This window comes from Stegodyphus dumicola, chromosome 3 (genome assembly GCF_044657685.1).
Source record: "Stegodyphus dumicola isolate Sdum_Otavi_A_Nest chromosome 3, ASM4465768v1".
NCBI lineage: Eukaryota > Metazoa > Arthropoda > Arachnida > Araneae > Eresidae > Stegodyphus > Stegodyphus dumicola.
In genome coordinates, this window is record NC_140770.1 from 15,355,442 (window position 1) to 15,376,223 (window position 20,782).

The 20,782-nt window shown below is 31.9% G+C and overlaps 1 non-coding gene across 1 annotated transcript; it reads left to right on the forward strand.

Annotated features, from left to right (window-relative positions):
- Positions 1 to 3,130: 3,130 nt before the first annotated feature.
- On the forward strand, positions 3,131 to 3,202 carry TRNAA-CGC (transfer RNA alanine (anticodon CGC)). The gene has a single exon. It is a non-coding gene; the product is annotated as a tRNA-Ala (tRNA).
- Positions 3,203 to 20,782: the final 17,580 nt, after the last annotated feature.

Below are 20,782 nucleotides of genomic sequence, written 5' to 3' on the forward strand. Positions count from 1 at the left end.
TTTCTCTCAATTTAGATTGGAAAGTGGAACGTAAATGGAACATAAATGAAATCGGCCACGAGCCCTAATTAAGAATCGACATTCATGTTGCCCTCACCGGAAAATAAAAATTCACATTGGCAATAAACAGTTAGTAATTATATTCTAAAATCATTAGAAAACACGGGAGTTGGAAATGATGTACACAGCCCCCAAAAAAGGGGACAATTCTATATCTCCCGTTCTACTGGGCCGATTGAAGAAATTCAAATTGCGTTTTCGATCTCTCGAAAGCGCGACATAGGATATATATATTAGATTTATATATAGCAATTATTCTAACATAGGTATTTTAACACAAAACCGGAGTTTTTCTAAAATGACATGCCAATTTGTTTTTCTTTTTTAGATATTCAATTACAGATTTTGAGTGTTTGGGAATGATTCATCAGTTTAATATTCATTCATTTACCGCATTGATTAAGAAATTCATTTTGACACCCTTCGGCTAATCTTTAGAAAATGGTAACAGGTAGTTTGGCGACATTTTGGTAAGGCGATAAAGGTTACTAGCTAGGACTTTAGCAATAATCTGGGAAGTACACAGTTCGAATCACAGATTATTTTGTCTCAGAGAAATGAGAGATCATGAGACATGTCATGTGACTATTTTCCAGAAAATTCCAATGTGGATTTTAGCTAATAAGCACTTAGGAACAATTTCACTACTAAAGTGCAGAATTGCCCACCTATTTGTTTGGCACTTTTTACAAGAGTAAGAAGAATTGGATTTTTGTCAATTTTCTTTGACTTTTTAAGTGAAAATAGGTCGATGTTTACATAGATAAAGTCAAAGAGTGTGCACAATGCCATTTTTGAGCAATTCTGGGATGTTTTTTTAAGTGAAAATAGGTCGACGTGTACATGGATACCGTGTATGTGCAATTCTTAAAAACGCGGCAAGCAGTTTGCGATTCTGCACTTTCTCCCAATTTCGCACCTAATCTTCGTCATGATTAAGAACTTTTGTTCCATAAAAGTTCTAGTATAAGCGTAATTCGGCTAGCAGATTATTGGAAAAAATGTTTAAGTAAAAAAACAAAAAACATGCGTTTACTTCATGAAAACAAAATGGCGTCCAAAGCAAAACTAGCAGGTTGCTGTAACAGGATTGGTCGCCAAATTTTCGCCAAAAAATCGCCAAGTTACCATAATGTAAAGATTTACCCAACCTTCTTCTGAATATTACAAAATCGCAGTTTGTGCTTCATTTTTACTAAAACCTGCATATTGAATTGCCTTATATTTCCTTTCTTACATTAAAACTATTATTATCTTAGATAGATGTACAATTGATGCTTGTTCTACGGTAGAAACAAATTCGAAAAGTTAGCCTTTGAACAGGAAAACATATTAACTATCTTGTGAAAAAATATATAAAAGCTGTCAACGAAAACATTTATTTGGAACATAAAATGAACCTCTGTCAACTTTGAAATGCATAATTCAGTTGTAATTCTTACGAGTTTAAAGAGTTCCTGCTGTGAATACGTTCTTCATGTAATTTTTATTCATCTAAATTACGGTTTTCGTCTAGGGAATGAGTGATTGCTTTAGAAATTTCTTGATTAATGGCTACCAGCATTAAAACTGAAGTGAAAAATTCCTGGCAAACACAATAGCTGCCCATTTGGCGAACTGATTTCAGTTTCTTTGGAAATAATCCAGAACTTCAAGCTGTCAAGGATTTTTAAAGGGTTGTAGTTTTCAGAATATGCTTAAAAATAAGAACAGTATTTTTCGCAAAGAATTACAAAGCAGCATAATAGTTTCATGCCATTAACAAACTTTTAGCTCATCTGGAATAGGTTAGGTTAGGTTAGGTTATTTAATTACGGCAAAGCCTCGAGGGCTATCTGCCTAAGGGGAGGGATGCCTTCGTGGAGGACTTTCTAAGGGAAACTGGCTCGTATACACGTTACACATGGGGAAAACCACGAAAACACCCATGCAGCCAGCCCGTTCGCGGGATTCGAACCTCGGACCGAACTACCAGTGTTCAGCGACTTTACCGCTAGGCCGCTGGTGGGCCCATCTGGAATAGGAAAATTTAACATCTTCTGGAGAACTGGGATAAAAGAACAAGACAAAATAAAAGACCATTTGCGATTATAATAGGTAGTATAATAATAATTAGCAGATAATAATAATTACAATAATAATATTTGCAATTATAATAATAATATTTGCGATCATAATAATTAGTATATAACAGCAGTTTTCAAACTTTTGACTAACCCGTACCATCTGAACAAAAATTGAAAACCTTTAAGTACCACCACTAAAAAGTACTACTACCACCACCACCCTTGAACAAAACTCAGATCGCATAAATTTACGAGTGCTAGAGGAAAAAGCTCAATCAGAATGTGTTATTTTTTAATTTTAATAGTTAAAAATACTTTGCTTCTCTGTGTACCACATATTTGATAAACTATTGAAACACTAATAGTAAAGCCAATTACGCAAAACATCCTAAGATTCGCGAAACTAAAAACAGCTTTTGATACTGTTTTTTTTTATAGCTATTAAAAAGTTCGATAAAAAAAGCAGGTGATAAGAAGAAATGGGTTTTTCCCTCCCACCCACCACCCAAAAATTAATACCATAAGAATTCTTAAATAAAAAATTTTAAATAATCAAAAATTAAAAAAGAAGAAAGGAAGGAAGAAATTTAAGGATTCTCTCTTGAGGTACGTAATATTTGATTTGATTTTTTTTTTTATTTCCATTCGCTAGGCAAAAATTACAAAGAACTAAAATCTTCTAAACACATGTTACAAATAGTAGAACTAAGGACAAAATGACTGGAGTCATTACCTTGTATTTTCTCTCTCCTTCCAGCATGCCTTCGTGGTGTAATGGTGAGCACACTCGGCGCGTATTCGAGAGGTCCAGATTCGAATCTCGACGAGGGCATTGGTCACTGTTCATGTCTTCTGCTTCAAAAATAAGCTAATGTTTCTACAGTGGAGCACGAAATAAAAGGTGGTGAGTGATGATTCTCCACCACCAGGATTTGGCGATTGGGCCTTCGAATCCCCAGTCGCCTTTTAAAAGGGGGGGGAGTATTTTCTGCCTCCTTCAGCATGCCTTCGTGGTGTAATGGTTAGCACACTCGGCGCGCATTCGAGAGGTCCAGGTTCGAGTCCTGTCGAGGGCATTGGTCATGTTTCATGTCTGTTGCTTGAAAAATAACCTAATATCTCTACAGCCTAAAGAGTGTTCTTGCTTCCAAGTATCTCGATTCTTCTGTAAGACCATCAAAAGCCCCACATCGGAGCAGGTGGTTCCTGTCCAATCCTTCTCCAGAATCACAAATTGCTCAAATAACATCACCTGAAATGCCTATGTGGTGTAGGTGCGCGGCAAGGTAATCATATCCTGTAGACGTACAAAAGTCACAACTGCTTCACGTCTTGGACTATGGGCAATAAGAGAAGGACTTAACATTCTCCAACTTTTTTAGTCTGTAAGATTATGAAGATCTCGTAAGATCTAAATAATTTTTTGAAAAACATTTTAATCTTCCAATAAGAAATGGCTATATTCGAATGTTGCAGTTAGTTAGCAACACTTTTTGCAAGGAGGTCCATGGCCCAAAGGTCAAAATGGCCAGGCACTCACCGGAGAATGACTTGTATCCCCTTTAGAGTGAGAGTTCTCAGGAATTTTTGAAATTGCAAAATTGAAGGCGTTGTGTTAAAAATATCTTTTATTAAAAGCGTAATACTGCTAATGTTCGTAATTATCAATTATGCACATCATATATTAAGTACACTTTTATTATATTTTTCGTCAAAGGGGTTCTCAACTGTAAAGCCACGAGCACCATTGCACCTGGAAACGGTTTTATGTATGCTCGCTGCTGGGCAACCAAGATAAAAAAAAATTAAGCTTTGAATAAAATAATATGTAAAGCTTTTTAGTATAGTTATTAATTAGTTAGAGGGATTAAAAAAGCGTATTTGTTAAAAAATATTTAGTTATACGTATATAATTTTAAATTGGCTTACCATATGACCAGTGTGATCGGGATTGTCCCAAATTGAAGGCATGATCCAGGCGCTCCTGTCCGTTCTTCATTTTTATCCGGTTATTTGTTAAACATGAAAATATTTGATGTGAACACCACAATGATGTAATTTTTAAAAATGTGTGTAATTTAATGAAGGAATTGTACGTCCATTAAATTACACACATTTTTTTCCTGCATTTCATTTAAGCTTTATTTCCTCGAATTTCATTAGAGATATAATTCTCATTTAATCAAATCAGTCTTCAATTCGAGGGATTCGAGGGATTATAAGAACTCGAAGCATCTACATTAAAAATTGTAAAACACAGAAAAACCTGGAACACATATACAGTTAAAAAAATAATTTTTACAATTAAATTTAGAGCTTCTACGCAAAACAGGCAATTCCGAAAATAAGAAATCCTGCGGACAATATCTTCGGTGCACAATATTGAGAGTTAATTTTCGTCTCACCGTGCAAAAGACACTGATTTTGGTGCACCAACTGAATTCAATATTCTTCTAAGAATTCTAAATGTAAAAAAAATGTTGGCCTCATTAGGCCTAGCATCACTTAAGCTTTTAATTGTTTATAAGTCTTCAACTACTGCATGCAGCTTATTTAAAGGCATAAAAATCTGAAACGGGACATGAGAACATCATAATTCAATCACTTTTAAAGCAAAAAGTGCTTATGTCCATCAGCGGCCGAGAGGTAAAGTCGCTGAACACTGGTACTTCGGTCCGAGGTCCGAATCCGGTGTACGGGCTGGCTGCATGTTCGCTTTCGTGTATTTCCCCATGTGTAAGGTGCATACGAGCCAGTTTCCCTTACAAAATCCTACACGAAATCTTCCCTCCTCTTAGAAAGATAGGCCTTGGATCTTGGCCGTAATTAACCAAACCAAAAAATGCTCAATTTACTACCAAATAAGAATAAAAGAAGTACAGTGGAAGTATATATATAGCTGTAGCACAGTGGAAGTATATATATATGTAAATAATAAAATTCCATAGTCAAGAATACACTTAAAATTCTAACTATATGTTTTTTTCATTTTTAATGGCGACGTTCTCTTATTTGAAAGTACGTGGAATTAAATCCACAGCCCCGTAGACAAGTTGTTTTTCCCGCCTTTTCTACACGTACAGTTATAGAATGTTCTGGAAATATTTAAAGCGAACTGGATTGGCTGACGAGGCTGACGTCATTTCTTGGAAGCTCCGCCTTTCCAGAGGCTATAAAAGGACTCGCAAAGGAATATCGGGGGTTTTTCTTAAATGTCACGATGCAGTAAACTTCATACAAAAAGTTATTAGTAATTCTTTTTATTTACTCCGGATATCTGATTTTGTAACTGCTATTTCTCTTGAATAATAGTAAATGGATCCTGTTTTTTTTTTAAACTTATCGTCTTATAATTTAAGCTACGACTAAAGCTGGTACATCACATACATATATATAGAGAGAGAGCGAGATATAGAGACAAAAAAGTAATAAATTTAGAACCAAAATCACAGTATACTATATATAAAGAGATTTGGTCCGGCCGATCGCAAGGATAAAGGCAGGTGCATAACTAGATATTATAGCAGTCTCCTATACAAAATTTCAACGTTCTACTGCCGTTAGTTTTTGATTTATGCGAAATACATACATACATACAGACGTACATACAGACGTCACGAAAAAAATCTCTTTTGAATCCATTTTAAATACTTTTTGCAGTTTGTTTTGGAGAAAAGAATCCTTTATTCTATCCGTGTGTACAAATGTCAGGCAAAACCATCGTTCAAATTTATCCGAGAGCGGTGAAAATACATGTTTTGGTTGAAATATAATACCCGAAAGTTTTCGCGATTACATGATTAATGATTCCTTTGCTTCGTAGAAGAAAATTAAAAAAAATTACAACCTTGTTACCAATGCTCTTAAAAGACGCTATTTATGCCATTAACTTAAAACGTTTTTCGATATCAAACTTAAGCAATCAGCCTTAGTTAGTTCAACGTGTCACATATTACTTACAGTTCCAACTTACTGACTGCATACAGTGGCTCCCAAAAGTGTTCTTACACTTACAAAAGTGTTCTTACACGTGAAAACTTTCGGGTATTTTCATTGAAATAGGGCTCTATCCATTAATTAAAAGTAAACTTTCTGAATGAGATTTTATTAATAAGATCTACAGTGTCTCACAAACGTGATGGGACACTTGTGATTTACAAAAGAAAACTGTAATAAAATAAATTTAAAAAACATGTAAAAAATTTTTGTGGGTGTGTTTCATACTTTAATTTAGTAACAACTATTACATAACATACATTTTCTCAAAATATTAAAATAATAATTTAATAAAAATACAATTGTTTACAGAGCAAAAAATGGCTCACATAAGTGATGGGACACTATTAGATACTACTTCGTACTACAATAAAAATATTTTTTGGGGTTTTTATTTTTACTCAAAAGCAATTAGCAATAATTTATAAAATCGTCTGCAGTCTTTCTCTCCAGTTTGTTTTGGAATTTTTGTGTTTTTTAGCTCTGTGCAGCCATGAATGATAAACGAAAAGAAACTTTGCCTGAAATTCGAAAATTAGTAATTAATTTGCATATTGAACGTGAAAAATCTATTAGAGAAACTGCTGAAACAGTTAACAGGAGTCATTAAACAGTTTTCAATATCATTAAACGATATAAAAAGAATCATATGATTCAGGATAAAAGAAGACCTGGCCGACCAACAAAGCTATCCGTTGGAATAAAGCGAATTATTGTTCAAAATATTAAAAAAAAATTCAAGAATGAGTGCTCCTAAAGTTGCTGCTAATTTACAAGCATTATATGGAGTAATTATTAATCCTGAGACTATTAGAAGAATAATTCGATCTGCTGGATATCACGGTAGAGCAGCCGGGAAAAAATTCTTCGTGAGTGAAAAGAATAGAAAACTCAGACTGGCTTTCGCAAAATCCAACATAAAAAACAGCTCTGATTACTGGAATGAAGTTATATTTGCTGATGAGAATAAATTTAATATATTTGGTTCTGACGGTAGAATCTTGGTGTAGAGAAAACCCAGGAAAGAATTTCGCAAACAGAACTTGGTGCCAACAGTAAAACATGATGGAGGAGGAGTTATGGTATGGAGGTGTATGTCGTCCGCTGTAGCTGGTAATCTTGTTTTTATTGACAGTATAATGGATCAGTACAAGTATATTGACATTTTAAATTAGAATTTGAAATCTTCAGCACGAAAATTGACTCTTCACAACGAGTTTAAATTCTACCAGGACAATGAGCCCAAGCACACTGCTTTGAACGTTAGACTCTGGCTGCTGTATAACTGTCCTGAAATAATAAAAACACCACCACAATCTCCAGACTTAAATCCCATAGAGAATATTTGGCAAGAATTGGAATCAAGAATTCGCATATACACCATTTCTTCAAAACAACAATTAAAATCATTGCTTCAATAAGAATGGGGTAAAATCACTCCAGAAATCGCAAAAAAAAATTAGTCGAATCAATCCCAAGAAGATTAAATCATGTTTTAAAAGTAAAAGGAAATCCAACAAAACATTAAAACATTTTAAGAAGTAAAATTTTTGGATAAATATTTGATGGAAAAGTAAGTGTCCCATCACTTATGTGAGACATTTTTTGCTCCGTTCTAAACAATTGTATTTTTATTAAATTAATATTTTAATATTTTGAGAAAATGTATGATATGTAATAATTGTTACTAAATTTAAGTATTAAACACACCCACAAAAAATTTTTACACGTTTCTTAAATTTATTTTACTGCAGTTTCCTTTCGTAAAGCACAAGTGTCCCATCACTTTTGTGAGACACTGTATAATCTATTCGTAACAAAATTACATGAAATATGTTTTAAATACAGCGAAACTTTATTCTTAGGAAATTAATAATCAAAAAGTGACAAATATTTTATCTCACAAAAGTCTTCGTACACTTCAAAAAAATCTAGACATATTAGTAAATAGTTTCATTTTTTCTTAAATTAATATTAGTAGAATATCCTTTAGCTTCCACAACAGCTTTTTAACGTCTGGGAATAGATTTTACTGGTTTTTTTTTTTTTTTTTTTTTTTTTTTTTTTTTTTTTTTTGTAATTTCTGTATCAATGTTTATCCATTCTTCCGTCATAGCTGTTTTTAGTTCGCTTTTCGTTTCGATGTCGGGTTTTCGTACTCTAACCTCCAGCTCTTTCCAAATGTGTTCTATGGGGCTTAAATCTGGCGACTGAGGTGGTGTTTTCAAAAACCTGTGGACAATTATAGAGACACTACAGGAGAGCGTTGAGAGCCGTATACTTAGGATCGTTATCATGATTAAAAATAAAGTTGTTTCCAATACCCAATTTTGGGCTGATAATTTTAAATTGTCTCTTAAAATATTTAAATAAAGAGAATGATTCATTATGCCAGCAATAAATACCAAATTACCTAGTTTTGATGCTGTTATGCCCCCCCCACACACACACACAAACAAGAACACCTCCACCGCCATGCTTAACTGTTCCAACTAAGTTCTTAGAATGAAGTTCCTCGTTTTTTCTTTCGACCATCGGAGCCAAAAATGTTAAATTTGCTTTCGTCAGTAAATAGGACATTATTCCATTACGTTTCTGATGTATTTATCATTGATTTTGCGAATGAAAGCCTAAGCTTTCTGTTTTTCTCACTAGCAAAATGTTTTTAACGGGCACAACGCCCATGTAATCCAGTTTCTCTGAGAACTCGTCGAATAGTTTAAGGTGAAATTGAAGTAGAAAACTTTGCATTAAATTCTGCAGGAACTTTTACAGCACTCAAACGTGAGTTTTTCACAAATTTTCTAATAATAAATCTTTCATCACGTTTAATTAACTTCATCGGTCGACCTCTTCTTACCGTGTTTTCAATCCGATTTTCTTCTTTAAAGCGTTTTATCACATTCTGCACTGTAGAATGGGATAAATTAACTAATTTAGCGATATTTCGAATTGATTTCCCACTACTATGGTGAAAATTTATCCATTTTCGAATGCTGTTTGTAATTTCTTTACGACTGCCACCCATTTTTCAATAATAAATAGAATATTATGAAGTAAACAATAAAAATTTAAAGCAAACGATTTTTTAAATGCCATCAATCACAATGCAAAAATTAAAAAAAGCGGCGGCAAACGGTAAATTCTAATTTTGATTTTATCCAAAAATATTTCAGTGTACGAAGACTTTTGTGAGATAAAATATTTGTCATTTTTTGATTATTAATTTCTTAAAAATAAAGTTTCGCTATATTTAAAAATATTTCATGTAATTTTGTTACAAATGAATTATAGATCTTATTATTAAAATATCATTCAGAAAGTTTACTTATCATTAAACACAGAGCATAATTAAACACATAATTAATGTGTGAGCATAATTAATAACATAATTAATAATAAACATTATACACATAATTAATGGACAGAGCCCTATTTCAATGAAAATAATAAGTGTACGAACACTTTTGGGAGCCGTATGTATTTTGAAAACAATATCGTCTGTGAGAGCGATTAATGTGAAAGAAACATGTGATCAGCTGAACATAGAATTATAGTGGAGTAAGCGATTTCATTCTCTCAAATTTCAAGCAGAATTAGCAGACGACATGAAGAGCAATGTCAATTTCAATACGATGCGATTCTAAAGAGGTAAAAGCACTTTTCCATGGGTTTCAGAGTTTAAATGGTTTGCAATGTTTAAATTAAACTTGCTATTTTGAGAGCATTTCCATCGCCACAGCTGATCGAGGATGGAATCAAGTTCTATTAAGCCATTTTTTAAGATAGGATACTAAAACAAATTTCAGGACGCCGGGGGGAAAAAGAAACATTCCTCTCCAAGTGGATTACTTCAAATAATTAATTGCTTTTTAGTTACTTTTTACTTACTTTTTTAGTTACTGTATTTATTCAATCCTTCCATACATGTGGGTCACATGTGAAGCTTTTATATTACTTACATTTATTAGCATATTTCTGGAGTCTAAAATCTAGTGTGCACCTGATATTGCTCTTCCCTAGTTAAAATCCGCAGCTCTTATTTTGTTCTTTATCTACGGAAGTATAGAATATTTTACCAACTAAATACATTTCTTTATGAATTTCAAATGTATGTTCTTTCTTGCGTGAATACAGTAACACCTCATAAATAATTCTAACAGATAAAATGGGAAATTTTATCTGCACATGTTTTTACATGCAGGTAAAAAACATTTCAATTCATTTTCTGCTTTATTTTTATTTGATACATGGATTCTATTTGAATCCTCCCCTTAAGAAGCGGAAGGAAGAAAAAAAAAAAACGAAAACAAACAATAATGTTGATTTTCTTGGAAATTTTTGATGCGGTTCAAATAAGTTACTTACCATATGAATGTAAAATTCCATCTTTCGTAGAAGGTATTAGATTAAGACAAGTAAAGTTCGATTATTTTTATATGTAAAATTTACTTCAAATGGAACTGCAAGGTACAGTGCTTGTTTGCAGCTCGGCTTGAATAAAATTACTCTGAGTGAAAATTTTCTTTTAGGTGGCGTTCTGAAAGAGTTCCATTTATTATTCAAATTCAAAATCATAAACAGTAAAAATATTTTATTTATTACGATTCGTCATACAAATGAAAACAAAATTCATGAAACATTAAAAATCTTACGCTGAATATGTTTAGATTTTTTAATTACAATTCTTTTTTTACTACTTTGTATGATATACGATGTTTTCGGGAATTTTTTTAATCATGTACATACTTTGGTTTTGGAATGTCATGCATAGAATGTTAACATATATCAATCAAAATGTCTCTTGGACGCTTGATATCATGGTAAATTTTTGTAAATATTTAAATTCATTTTATAACATTGTTTTTGTCTATTGCTGTAATATAGTGTATTGTTATACCATCGTTAGACCAAAAGCGACGTTAATCGGGAACGTGATAATAAGTCTCGAAACGCCATTTATTTACATTTAAATCTCTCAGTAGAATAGTGAATTAAAGTTTGTGCACCAACTTTAGCGTCTTTTTGCCGAATGCGACCAAAAGTAAACTTTCAGTTTTGTTCACCGAAAAAAATTCGTCTTCTGGCCGAACTGCTTGTTTTTACGTTGAAACTCTACTTTTAATTGTAAAATGCTTATTGTTTCAACGCTATTTGGCGTTTTATGTTTTTCTATATCTTTCAATTTCTAATGAAGATATTACGAGTTTTTATATGTTTTTGTCTTCGCAAAGTGAGAACAGAATTAACTGAATGAGAAATATATCTCTAATAAAATTCGAGGAAATAAGTTTAAATGAAATGCAGCAAAAATGTGTATAATTTACTAGGTCGTACAAGGAAGTCATGTGGTCTTCACGTCAGATTTTTTTAATACAAAATTTTTAATGTTGAAGAACTAATCGTCTGTGCATTGAATGTATAAAGATTCATAAAAGTATTCTAATAGTTAAGAAAAAAGAAAAATTCCTGACTCGGATAATATTATAGCAATTTAATTTAAATAAGTTTTTAATTTCATTAATAAATAAAAAATTCATAATTTTCTAAGCAATTTTTTTAATGTTTTTGAAGAATTCCAGAATGTCATTAAAAGACACAAAGCAAGCAACTTTTAGCAAAATGGCGCCGATCAACCTACAGAATGTAGATTGCCTTGAACCTCTGATGATACAATGTCTCAAAAACGTGATGGGACACTTGTGCTTTACAAAAGGAAACTGCAATAAAATAAATTTAAAAAACATGTAAAATTTTGTGTGTGTGTGTTTCATACTTAAATTTAGTAACAATTATTACATAACATACATTTTCTCAAAATATTAAAATATTAATTTAATAAAAATACAATTGTTTAGAACGGAGCAGAAAATGGCTCACTTAAGTGATGGGACACTACGTACTATGCAACAAAAATCGTCTGAAGTAAGCAATAAAAATATCTTTTGGGATATTTATTTTTACTCAAAAGCAATTGCCAATAATTTATAAAATCGTCTGCAGTATTTCTCTCCAGTTTGTTTTGGAATTTTTGTGTTTTTTATTTCTGTGCAGCCATGAATGCTAAATGAAAAGAAACTTTGCCTGGAATTCGAAAATTAGTTATTAATTTGCATATTGAACGTGGAAAATCTATCAGAGAAACTACTGAAACAGTTAACTTCAGTCATTCAAGAGTTTTTGATATCATTAAACGATATAAAAAGAATCATATGATTCAGGATAAAAGAAGGCCTGGCCGACCATTAAAGCTATCCAATGGAATAAAGCGAATTATCGTTCGAAATATTTAAAAAAAATCCAAGAATGAGTGCTCCTAAAGTTACTGCTGATTTACAAGCATTATATGGAGTAATTGTTAATTCTGAGACTATTAGAAGAGTAATTCGATCTACTGGATATCACGGTAGAGCAGCCAGGGAAAAATTCTTCGTAAGTGAAAAGAATAGACAACTCAGACTGGCTTTCGCAAAATCCAACATAAATAAAAATTCTGATTACTGGAATGAAGTTATATTTGCTGATAAGAGTAAATTTAATATATTTGGTTCTGACGGTAGAATCTTGGTGTGGAGAAAACCCAGGGAAGAATTTCGCAAGCAGAACTTGGTGCCAACAGTAAAACATAGTGGAGAAGGAGTTATGGTATGGGGGTGTATGTCGTCCGCTGGAGTTGGTAATCTTGTTTTTATTGACAGTATAATGGATCAGTACAAGTATATTGACATTTTAAATCAAAATTTGAAATCTTCAGCACAAAAATTGAACCTTCATAACGATTTTAAATTCTACCAGGACAATGACCCCAAGCACAGTGCTTTGAACGTTAGACTCTGGCTGCTGTATAACTGTCCTGAAATAATAAAAACACCACCACAATCTCCAGACTTAAATCCCATAGAGAATATTTGGCAAGAATTGGAATCAAGAATTCGCAAACACACCATTTCTTCAAAACAACAATTAAAATCATTGCTTCAATAAGAATGGGGTAAAATCACTGCAGAAATCGCAAAAAAAATTAGTCGAATCCATCCCAAGAAGATTAAATCATGTTTTAAAAGTAAAAGGAAATCCAACAAAATATTAAAAGCTTTTAAAGAGTAAAATTTTTGGATAAATATTTGATGGAAAAGTAAGTGTCCCATCACTTAAGTGAGCCATTTTCTGCTCCGTTCTAAACAATTGTATTTTTATTAAATTAATATTTTAATATTTTGAGAAAATGTATGTTATGTAATAATTGTTACTAATTTTAAGTATGAAACACACCCACAAAAAATTTTACATGTTTTTTAAATTTATTTTATTGCAGTTTCCTTTTGTAAAGCACAAGTGTCCCATCACTTTTTTGAGACACTGTATATAAACAGCGGAATATAAGAAAAGAAAATGCAATAAAAAGGGACAATCCAGTATCAGGGGATATTTTGATAGGGGAGATCTAGATTTGCTAATGAATTAATTCGAGTATTTACATTATTTCTGCAATAATGAAATAACTGCCTGATTTTTTATTATAAAAATTGTTCCAACGAGATACGTAGAAATATTTTGATGTTGGGCTAGCAATAAATTATAGTATATTCCCCTATTACACAACACGTTGAAGATAGAATACAGAACCAGAAAGCATTCCTTTTTCCAAGAAACTGCAGCTTAGTTTACGTCATCGTCGACTTGCATCCGTCGAAAATGGCCGACTTGCACATTCATTTTCCATTCTAGGTCTATTAAGTGCGCTCGTGTTATTCGTTGAGCTATTGACGTCATACCGAAAACAAACAAAATGGGCTTCTTCGCTTAGCTCCGCCTCCTTTGTGACAGGAAACGTTCTTCATAGATTTGAAGGCATTTTGCCAGTGGTGAAAATATGCTGCTTTTGAGTATGCGGAACGACGCTGTTTCAGAAATTTAGCCTCAGCTGAACGTGACAAATATTGATTTTTAGAATATTAAAATATTTCAGCCCCATTTTTCCCTGTCGTTCGATATTCAAATTCACGTAATTTTTTTCTTAACATAATAAAATTCGCGGGTTGCTACGTTGTTATTAATTTTGCAATGCAGCAATGCAAGGTAAAAAATGCAATAACTAAAACACATAATACAAGCATTTACGAACGTTGCTTTGTGTTCTTAGCTCAAAAGGCCTATTAGTTTCAATACGGGATTTTGCGTTGTTTCATTTTTTATTCGAGGCTGTTGCCATTCCGGAAAATATAAATTTATCTGTCAGATTTAATCTGACTGCTATTGATGAACAAGCAAACTACTTAAAAGCTATAATGCAGTTCTTCTTATGAATATTTTTTATTCGAGTCTGTTGCCATTCCGGAAAATATAAATTTATCTTAATTCAATCTGTCTGCTATTCTTTAACACGCTAAGCTATTTAAAAGCAATAAATGCAGTTCTTCCGAACATTTTTAATCGAGTCTGTTGCCATTCCGGAAAATGTAAATTTATCTTCAAATTTATTCTATCTGCTACTGATGAACAATTTAAGCTATTTAAAAGAAATATATGCAGTTCTTAGGTATATTAATTAGGTTTTAGTTTTGAATCTGATTCAATATATAAAAATGCATCTAATTCAAGGTATCAAATATTTTTACATTATAAAAATAACATTTAAAAATATTGAATTTAATATATTTAAAAATATTAAATATTTTTATAGAATGATGACGATATAAGTTATTTTATATCGTCAAATGATATAAAATTTAATGATGACGATATAAGTTTTATATAATTTAATTTTTCACTTTTCAAATATACAGAATTTGTATTACGTTTCTATGTTAGTCTAAATGTATATTTCTCCAACATCGTATAAAATGTTCGCTACTCAACCTATACCGTCCCTATGGATAATCTCTGGTGATAAATCATATTAAACTTTAAAAAAATCTAGACTCTTTTAGACCTTTTTAAATTTTTATTAAATATAAAATGTTGGTTATCCTATACTCCCTCTGTTGATAATAATAGTAGCAACTGAATATTTTTCGAGAATCATTGGTGAATGCAGCTTAAGTGCTGCATTCACCAATAATTATATATTGGCATTACCGATAAATAATTATATATTGGCCAATAGTTACAATTGACCAATATATAATTATTTATAACATATAATAATATAATAATATTAATATAGTACCAATAATTATATATTAGCAATCACCAATAAATATTATTGGTAATTTCAGAACAAAAGTGCGAAACTTCAATCACAATCAATGTTTCATGACATCTGTAATTTGTTTTGTCACACCTTTCAATTTTTAGGTTAACCTAAATATTACCAATCATAACTATTTTTACGGTTTCATCCGCCGATCGAAATTAGTTCTTTTATTGCAGTTGAATATCAACTCATTGTAAAAGCAAGGAGGAAAAAGAGAGTTTTTAAATAAATGCAATTATTTGACGCGTCAAAAGGAAAACTAAAATTTGCCGAAAGGTGCAATAATGTTAACTGCAAAATAACTTAAATTCAACAGGGTGGCCATATCAGGAATTTGGAAACGTACCTTCTAAAAATTATTGAAAAAGTGAATCTTAGGCTAATACTTATTTTTGGGGGAAAAAAAAAGGTTTGGAGATAAATGCAAATATTATGAAGGAACTTATATGCTTAAACCGAAAACGTGGGAAACTAGTGCATCGTACTTCAGAAGAATTACTCTAATAAGGTACACTACGCCAAAAAAAAAGGGAGGGGGGATAATTTTATATCTCCCTTTCTATTGGGCCGATTGACAAAATTTAAGTTGCTTTTTTCATGTTTCAAAAACTCGACTTAGGACATGTATTACATTTATATATAGCATTGTTCTAATATAAGCATTTTGACACAAAATCGGACTTTTTTCTGAAATGACATAATTTGTTTTTTTTTTTTTTTTTTTTTTTTTTTCATATTTCGATTCTACAACTCAAATTATGGATAGATATTAAATTCTGTAAAATTTGGTGCGACATTTGTGGAGAAATTCAAACATTTATGTTGGCGCAATTTCTTCAGTTTGCGCCAAGAATAATTCACTTGGCGAACTTCTTAATATATGGCAACTAATTTTCTTTTCCCTTCCATTATACCGCAGCGGAAAAAAAGGCCGTCTCGTTCCTACCATTTTACATTGTGCATCAGCGGGAAAAAAAGTCACAACGTTCCGTCTTTCAAAAAATATTTAACAAAGTGTCTAAACCACATTTGATGTTTTATCGCTTTCAACAAATATGCCAAATTTCAAAATGCGCCAATATATAAATTCACATATATCTTCCGAAATTTTGAATAAAAAACTAATTTTTTGCAGGTATGCTTAGAAATATATCTACTTTAAGATGATGGTAAAAACTGTATAGATTATAATTCAAAATTATTTTTTGAAAAACTTAAGAAATTATTTTTAAATACAAATTTTAAAAATAAATCATAAAAATGGGCTAATTTTATTTGGAATGAACCTGAATTTCAAAGTATGAAAGGAAGAGGCAAATAAGTTTAATAAAAAGAGAGATTAATAAATATATACCAAACTCAATTAACACTGAGGAGCTAACATTTTGAGAGATAATTCTTGAAAAACTACTCTTGCGATTTTTAAAAAATTTGGAGTTTGGCCTTATTTGAGTCGTAGAATTGAAATATGGAAAAACAAATTGGTATGTTGTTTCAGAAAAAATCCGATTTTGTGTCCGAATACCTATATTAGAGCAATCCTATATATATATCTAATGCGTATCTTAAGCCGCGCCTTTGAGACATGGTATACGCTAGTTGAATTTCGTCAATTGTCCCAGTAGGCATATTTCACAAGTGCACATCTGTGTACCCACCGTGGGAGTGGCTTCTAGGATGGACCAATGAGCATCCAGTAATATTTCTGTCATGTCACATGACCTTTCGCGTGCTTTAAGATTTAAGCAAGATGGTTGAAAATATTCTGCCGCGCAATTTTCTGTACAAAATAATTAAAGCATCGTCGATCACTTCTGAAACTTTTCATTGCGAAATTGGATCAAATATAGAAAATTATGAAGATTTCACTACCTGGTTGAAATAAATACAAACACATGTTGGATACTTCGTAAAAATATCGATGGGAGATATAACTTAATAAGTGCTAAATAAGATGAAGAAAGAAATATGTGATAAACATCTGAGACCAAATGCAAACTTTATATAAAACTATGCGTATGAGAAAAATATTTACACCAATTATATATTTAAATAGAAGTCAGCACGTTTTTATTGCAGTCTATATGAAAAAGATGTTCTATAATAATAATAACCAATGCAGAATTTTATTCAAAGGGAACTTTTATAATTTACTTATCAGAGAAATGTGATGATTTACAGCGTGGATTAAGTCGTATTGCACGCAACACATACGGTATTAATTACAATGTTTATTCGCTCATCTATAAACAAGAAATTGCACCCTTCATTATGTATGGCTCTAAAGTCTGGGGTATATCGCTCAAGAAGAAGATAAATTATAGATATTTACGACGCGTTCAATGTCAATGTGGTCATATATGGGTCATATGTGGATATCGTACCGTTAGCTATGAGTCTGTTTATGCAATTTCTGGCTTTCTTCCAATTGACATTACCATTCTTCATGCTATTGCTCATAAGGAAAATATTTCTGCTTCTGCTGTCTCTCAGTATGATTGTATTTTACCTCCATCTGATCTTCCTCATTCTTCAAAAAGAAATGCTGTTAATTTTATTCAGTTTAGCAATAAAATCGTAGATGGTTCGCCTGTAACTTGCTATACTGATGGCAGCAAAATTGATGGCAAGGTCGGTCTCGCATTTGTTGTCTTCAAAAATGGTCTTGAATTTGAGCACTTTCAATTTAGAATTAGAGATGAATGTACCGTTTTTATAGCTGAACTTTTGTGCTTAAACTTCGCCATCAAATGGGTCTCTGAACAAAATAGTGTTGTTTCAGACTATCTCATTTGTACTGATTCCCTTTCATCCTTGGAGATCTTAAAATGTATTTCTTCTTCTAATAATATCATTATCGAGATTCAAAAAGAACTGAAAAACCTAAAAGATAAAAGTATTTCGGTTGCATTTTCATTTCTTCGTGGTCATACAGGTGTTGTTGGGAACGAACGAGCCGATTTCCTTGCTAAGGCTGCGACTAAGCGGGAAATTGACACTTTTGTCAGTATCCCTAATTCCTTTTATAAGAAGGTCATGTATGAAAGTATTATGGAGTCGTGGAACCACGAATTCATTAATTCAAATAAAGGGAGCTTAACAAAGAGATTTTTCCCTTCTAATCAAGATGAGCTCGTCATGTCATCATTTTTTCACAGACTATAAATTAACCCAATTTATTATTGGCCATGGAAATTTCAACAGTTATTTGAACAGATTTGAGCTCCGAGTCTGTCTGTGATTGTAGCCTCGGTCGAGAGAAGAATGTTGAACATGTGCTTCTTCTATGTCCTAAATATAAGAACGAAAGAACAGTCTTGAAACGGGAACTGAAAAACTTAAAATATTAACTGGCCTCCAGAATTTTATCAATTTATTTCCGAGAGAAGTGCTTTTTGTCAATTTATTGTGAAATTTTGTAATCATCCTTAATTTTAATATTTCAGTTTTTTCTTCTGTTTATTTTCTATTGTGTTTCATATTTACCTCTCTAAGCCCCATCTGATACTATGTGGTACATGAAGAACTTATTGTGTTTCTTTAATTAAAAAAAATTAATTATACATTTAAATAATACTACATTTAAATTTCACATTTAATAAATGCTCACTCTTAAATGTACTGTCTACACAAGAAATGCTCATCAAACAAAGTGAATTTATCGTATTCACAACGAGTATATTCAATTGATTCACATATAAATTTTAATGTTAACAATGGATATAATCAGATCATATGTATTCTGAATCTTACACTTTAAAAAATCAAAAGAATGCGATCACTGAAATAAGAAAGCACTAGATCCATTGTAACACTTTCAGTTATTCTCAGCTCAATTAAAAAAAAATATAAACTTGAATTCTCTTAATCCACGTAATATGCCGTAAACATCAATCCAAACATTAATGCGTGATAAAAATCACGAAAGTGAAATGTCAGTGATTAATTAAACTCAGAAAACGAAAGCACAAGATTTATACTATTACGCCATATATTTATAACTGCGAAACAAATGCAAATTAAAACGTAAACAACATACGCTCACATGCACGAAGATTTAGCGTCACAAGAGCAATAGCAGCTCATTGGTCCATTTTCGAAACCCCTCCCTCAGTGGCTACGCTGGTGTGCACTTGTTGTAAGGATCTTAAGTTTTACTAACGTTTATTTTATTTTAAATCTTTACTATCACTTCTTATTTTCTACTTCCTGCCAGAATTAAAAGCGTTAACTTATTTATGCAAAATTTGTCTGGCGAACGCCAAGTACTTAAGTTGTGGCTTTTTGCCAAGTGAGAGAGAGGAAGGAGTTAGTCGAAGCAGGCCGCTTACCTTAGAAGTTTTACTCAGTTGCTGGTTGCCTTCCAGGCCAGAGGTTTAATCCTCTTGATAATTTTAAACGTATTGTAGTGTTAACAGTTCTCTGTACTACATACGGCTTCCTGTTAATATACGGCCAATCTTCCACGTTTATTACTTCAAAGTTAAGTTTAGTTATATTTTTATATTCTTACGTTTAGACCACAAGTAGTGGATCTTTGTATTCCGAAGTACGGAAATTATTGTAAAGAGAGAAAAATAAAGGGTTTTGTATACCCTTCTTGTGTATCCTGTCTACTTCCCACAGTTATTGAACATAGCTTTAGTAAGCTCCCTGTTCCGAGTCAGGTCCTTGCATGTTCCCAAAGAAAGTAAGACGGAACATTGAACCTGATATTGTGAAATATGTGAACGGGAGCTATAGAACTGTCATTCCTTTTTTTTTTCGCAGTGCACAGTTCGGGAACAACTTATGCTCGTTATAAGAGGTTCCCCTGTATTATTAAACACAAATTTTAACGTTACTACATTTACAATGTCATTTTATCCAAAACAAAGTTTTAATACTATAAAATGTATTTATTTTTAGAGGAAAACATCTAAATTAATTTAAAATTTAGAAGCAAAATGATATAAAAAAAGAACCTCGGTCACTTTTTGAATATACATTAAATTTCAATTCATGGCTTTGCTTTAGAAAATTTATCTTTGCTGGATAAAACTATTACTTCTAAATATTTTTAAAACGCAAAAGGAAAATGTTACTCTAGCTGCATCAAGCGTAGAAAATTGATGACTTACTGTTTCAGTAAATAAGAAATAATGTCCAAAGCAACGATGCTGGATATATTGCTGAAGTGTTAGCTAATCATAAATTCCATAAAGGAAATTTATTACACCGCTTGGTCCAATGCCCCATAAACTGAAATTCATTACAGCACTTATTCTTATATATTCTTCGTAATTTATAAAACTTCGAAATGAAATTTAGAAATACTTCTTCACAATAAACTTCGTATGCAGCGAAATCGCTTCTTTCTTTTTGAAATAGATTCAAAAATAAGACTTTGATATCCAGTTCTAATAATAGAGTTTCTTTTTACTCCCTTGTACGAAGTAAAAAGGAAGTATTCTAATCTCAAAAA